The sequence below is a fragment of the Megascapheus bottae genome, chromosome 8 (assembly GCF_031878675.1).
Source record: "Megascapheus bottae isolate mThoBot1 chromosome 8, mThoBot2.hap1, whole genome shotgun sequence".
NCBI classification, from domain to species: domain Eukaryota; kingdom Metazoa; phylum Chordata; class Mammalia; order Rodentia; family Geomyidae; genus Megascapheus; species Megascapheus bottae.
The window spans coordinates 60,804,519-60,810,215 of record NC_143516.1 but is presented as its reverse complement, the minus strand read 5'-3'; the positions used below and the strand labels follow the sequence as shown (position 1 = coordinate 60,810,215).

The window sequence follows — 5,697 nt, the reverse complement described above, 5'->3', positions numbered from 1 at the left end:
AACCACTGGAGTAGCATGGATTACAGGCTGAGTCATTACACCTGGACTTCAAAGACACTTAAAATTTGTTTTTCATAAGTTTTCCAAGTAAATATTAGAGTTGGGCTTATTTAAAGTTTATATATATATATATACATATATATATAGAGAGAGAGATCTTAAAATATGTATCTGCTTTTCCCAAAATAGGAAAATTTATTTAAAAATAGATACAAATATATAACAAACACATAACAAACACATAACAAATACATAACAAATATATCCAGAATAATAAATGAAGTTTCATGCTATTACATTCTGCCTGGTTTATGCTGACAATCAGCATTTGTCTACTGATTTGATGTAATTATAGTCAAAGCACAAGTTAATTCATTAAGAAATTGTGTGAAATGTTTTATTTAACAAATTTAAAATATATAAAAATAAATATTAGTTCATGACACAGGATCTGATGTCAGAATTTACTAAAGGTTATGTTCCATCTGGATAATGGAATATTGGCATGAGGAGAGACAAAGAAGCCAGATTCTGGTAGCTCATTTGTGTAATCCTGTCTACTCAGGAAACAGACATAAAGGATGGAGGTTCAAAGCCAATCTGGGCAGAAATGCTTGTTAAACTTCCATTTTAAACTAAACCTATGAAACACTAGACTGGAGGCATGGTTCAGCTGCTAGAGCACCAGCAAGGATTGGGCAAGCCAAGTAAGAGAGTAACAAGCCCCTGAGCTTACATCCTAGTGCTATTACGCAAAACATGTATTCTAGTCAAACCTGTGCATAGACATTAAGCAGATATTCAACTATTGGTCAGGCATAAGGCAGTTGAGAAAGAACAGGCCTTTTACTAAATGGTGAGATACCATCGATCCTTGAACAGTGGCTCACCATCCATTTCTCTGAACCAAAATACTTTGTTACCATAGTAACCTTGGTATCTAGCGTGGATATTCTTGCTGCATTTTCTTATGTTTTGTTAAGTTTAAAGAGTACATCCAAACCTCATATTTTGTTAATATTAACCTATATGGTTTTCTTTCAAGAATTTGTTGATTTTTAAAATTAATGTTTTCATAGCAATCCTCAAGAAGAATTCAGTATTGTAAAGTGATATTGTAAACTAATATTGATTTTATGCTATAAATTTGGCAATACTTGAGCTCATAGAGAGCAAACACCTTAGAATTTTTATAGAATTTCAGATACATTTATAATCTCTTCACTTCATGAAGTTATTAAAAGGTTATATTTTTATATATGCGGGAGAGAGAGAGACAGAGACACACACAGAGATCACTGCTTATATATTGCTGTGTCCTATTCTAATTTACTCTTAACCCTGTGTGTTAAGATTTCATTAAACATGTTTATGCTTCAAACCAAGACAAGTTCAGATAAATTCTTTCATAAAGACTGAGAAAAATTTTCTCTCTAAAAATCCTTGCTAAAATCATCTAAATGAATGGAATGATACAGAGTAGATTAGCATGGCCCCTGAACAAGGATGACATACAAATTTGTGAAGCATTCCACATATTTTTCTTCTGTCACCATGTTGTTGGTTATGCTTTAACTCCAGCACACAATTCTGTGTATTTGAAACCACGTTTTTCATTTTGTATTTTATTTGTATTTGTATAAAAATTGTAAGGAGGTGGTCTTTAGAGAAATAAACTTTGAAAAAATAGAAAAAATCATCGAGATATTTAACTACAAAAGAGATAAATATATTTTCACTAATGAAATAAAATCAGCATATAAAGCTAAAACAATATTCAGAGACAATAAGAAAAAATTCTTCATGTAAGAACTATAATTACAGAAATCTGAAATCCATTTGAGTAAAACAAAAAATAATTGACCCCTAAAAACTCTTGCCATTTAAAAATATTTGAGGGAACGCATCTTGTATCTGATTTAGAATGAGAAAGTCACTGGGTGTAATTTTCACCTCAACTTTCCTTTTGCCTCAAATATACTGGAAAAGGTTTAGCAAAATTTTTAACTGGGGAAAAATTACATTTTTTCATATGAAAGCATTATACTTGCTTTATAATATCTCTAAATTTATGTTTAATAATCTATGACTACTGGTAATATTTCTGATTTTAGAAACAGCAACTGGCATTGATAACATGATTTCTAATATTTAACAAACATAATTTAATTTAAAATGTTTCAGCTGTCCTTGTTCTTCCTGATATTTTTCTAAAAAATTGTTCACTAGTCTTTCACACCAGCTTCACAAAGAACTACAGAACTGACCTAAGCAAAGCCCTGTTTTCAGACTACAAAATTTCTGGACAAATAGATAGCTTCTAAGGGCTGTGCATAATACAACCTCTCTTTAATCACTCATGGAAAAGTCCATGGAGACACTAGAATTATATAGTGAAGTGGCCTACTTAGTTTTACACTTGAAATTAATAATTCATTCGATCAAAATGCCTATCGTGGTTTGGTAAGGAAAGGTCAATGACCACATAAGTTTTCATATTTTTCCCATTATTTCTAGAAGGCACTTTTCTCTAGACTCAGAGCTCATTAAAGATGCATCATTTGAAGTTCTGATATTCAGCATTTATCCGTTGAGACTGGGATAGTGTTCTTTCTCTTGAAGCAGATAAAAAGAATCCTTGGTCCTTACAGAACATCAGAGAGCCTTTTCAAACAAATACTAACAGAATCATTAATCGTGGAATTGTACAGCTACATCTCATGCATTCACAATTTTAAGACCAAATTTCAGTGCAGAATGCAAAGTATTTAGAGAATCTTCTGCTTCTAATTGACACATGAAGGTCAATTACTATCTCTATTAAATCTGAGCCAGTCTCTGGTGTCTAAATTTTTAAATTGTTTTGACCATTAAGAAGTCATTATTGTAACTAACTCACTGGTTCAACTACTATAGAGTGTGTGTGTGTGTGTGTGTGTGTGTGTGTGTGTGTGTGTGTGTGTGTATGTGTGTACATGTGTGGTGCTGGGGTTTGATCTCAGAGCCTTGCATTCTTACCGGTTTCTTGTGTTTTCATTCCTGCTCAAGGCTGGTGCTCTACCGCTTGTATCACACCTCCATTTGCAAGTTATTTACACATAGGAGTTCACAGACTTTTGGATGAGGGCTGTCTGCAGATGGCAATAATCAGTACCTTCTGAGAACTAAGATTACAGGTGCAATTCACCACACCCGGCTTAGTTAATAGTTTTAAAATCTAGATTTGGATTAGCAGTGCATAAAATTAGAATCAATGGCAAGAATTTTGCAGGAAAATTCAAATGTAATAATAATATTTTTTTTTTACAAAAACAACAGTTTTTCTGAAGGGCAAAATATTTCCCATCAGGTTGGTGTGACAACTTTCTTCTTTCATCAATAAACACACTGGATTACACAATGAATGGACTTGGGAGCTGGCTCACCGAAGGTCTTTGATTATGTCTTTCTGCTCCTGGTCAGAGGAGTTGGAGTTGAGAATTCAGAATGCTGAGATGGCCGGCTCTGCTGCCAGCAGGCTGGCTCTGGACAGGGCTCTGGAGACCTGGACGAGCTTTGGATCTGCATCTGAACACTGCTTACAATGACCGGAGGCAACTATGAACAGATCAATATGATGAATGCCAGCTTAGAGCTGACAGAGATGAGGCCACATTTCTGTGGGAGAATGTGCCAGGCACAGGAAGACTTTCTCTCTTAAGAGAAAGCAGGAGGCCTAGGAAACGAGAGCTGATGAACATGCAAAAGATGAAACAAGCAGAGGCAGTCAAGAGGCAGCATCTATGAGGAAGAATTGAGGGAGCCCTCTCGAGTCAAAGCCAACAGCCTGAAGGACTGATGGCCTTTAGTACAACTTGAGTGTCTACACTACTGAACAGAGTAGAAAAAAACAAAACAAGAAACTTCTCTGCAGCAGCACAGAACCTGCCTGAGACTGAGGGAGGAATAGGAAGCTGATTTCATAGAAGACTTGGTTGAGAAATATGTCTTGGGGCATTGTTCACCCCAGGCAGGTGGTAGAAACCACAGAATGAGGAAGTCCTGACATGTGTGAGGCCGGGAGGCTGAACTCACAGTGGAAGTAATGGGTTCTGTGCGTCCTATGACTGGATGCAGTCAAAGCTCCAACCAACTGTACCTGAGTGTGACATCCCTGCTGGTTTCCCAGTTCCTGTAAACACATCACCAGTCTTACTAGCTCAGAACTTTCCCATGGCCTCCTTTAGACTTAAGTCCACAAGTAATGCTGATTCGGGATTAGTGCTGGAGAACTAGAGAGAAACATAGAGATTGGAAACCAAGTTTTCAGGAAATCAACCTTGTGTGTATGCAGTTATTATAGAAGTCGTGGAAGAGCTCTAAGACTATGGAGGCTCATTCCCCTGGCCTCAGTGAAGGGGAACGCTAAGGAGGGCAGCACGACATTTTGACACATTCCTTGAACCCAAAGGAAGTGTTCTGCATTGTTGACTGAGGAGCTGCACTTTGTGCCCAGATTAGAGTGGAGTGCAGGCCGACGGTGGGGTTTCTAGCAAGGTGGAATGAGGGAAAAACTTTTCTCCTGAATAGATGTTTAGAACACTGCCACTTAGGTTTGCTTTTCAGCAAAAGGTATAAGATTGGGGGTGAGAACAATGGGAAATAGATGGAGTTAATATAAAAGCGGAAAGATGATGGAAAGAAAAGAAGTACCACGTAATACACAGACCCTATGCTGAGTGTCGTTATATTCCTGAAGAATCTTGCTGGATTGTGCCTAATTTAACTAGAAGGAAGAATATTCCAGAGTGCCACCTATCCTTATAGAACCCGCAATAGTCAATCCCACAGGGTCTATCATCTGGATACTGAATATTTTGAATTATTTAGATGAGGAACATTTGTCTAAAAATACACCATGCCCTTGAGTATAGTAGACTTTGTAGCCAGAACTTATGTGTCTAATCATAAGAATTTCAGATGGAAAATAACCTTTAGGAATCAATCTAGCACTGTTCTTGAGGTTCGTATCAAGGAGGTACAAGTGTGGGCACATTACTAGATTAAAAAGGATGCAAAGAACTCTCCCTATCAATGATTTAGAAACTGAAATGGAGAGATCATGTAAAGATTTTTTTCAGTGCAAATGTTCACTTTCTTATGTGACATTGCTGCGGTCTTCACACAAGGTACTTGGTTGCCATAGAAACAACTTCTAAGGCAACAGCAGGATGAAAAAGGCCTGGGTATTTCTATCACTGGCGATGTGCTGAAAGCAAGGAATAATAAACAAATAATAGCAATTCTCTTAAATGTAGGTGCTCATCAATTACACTTAAAAATAAATGAACTAAAGAATATCCATGCTGGCAAATATTTGTCAGGGAAATTATTTCTTAACAAAGCATCTCTTACTTAATTGAAAGCCTTTGAACCATATGGATAACATTATAGGCTGATTAATTGATGGAGGAAATAGCCATTATTGAAATTAGAGATGGTTTATAAACCACAGTTGAAAGCAGGTTCAAATGAATCATGTTTAGTGTAAGAAATAGTTCCCAGGAGTTTGTCAGTGAGGGACTGGTTCTGTCACATGATGAAGGGGCTCTTGTTTGCACTCAGAGCTATTCAAGGGAATCTTATCTCCAGTTAACCAGCAGGAAACCTAAAGTAGTGGTGTGGTTCCAGGGAAGAGCAACATCCTTGAGTGAAAAC

At 36.6% G+C, this 5,697-nt stretch overlaps 1 non-coding gene across 1 annotated transcript; it reads left to right on the top strand.

The window, feature by feature from the left end:
- The first annotated feature begins 1,439 nt into the window (after nt 1–1,439).
- Nucleotides 1,440–1,541, top strand: LOC150060015 (U6 spliceosomal RNA). The gene has a single exon (XR_016536532.1). It is a non-coding gene; the product is annotated as a U6 spliceosomal RNA (small nuclear RNA).
- Nucleotides 1,542–5,697: the final 4,156 nt, after the last annotated feature.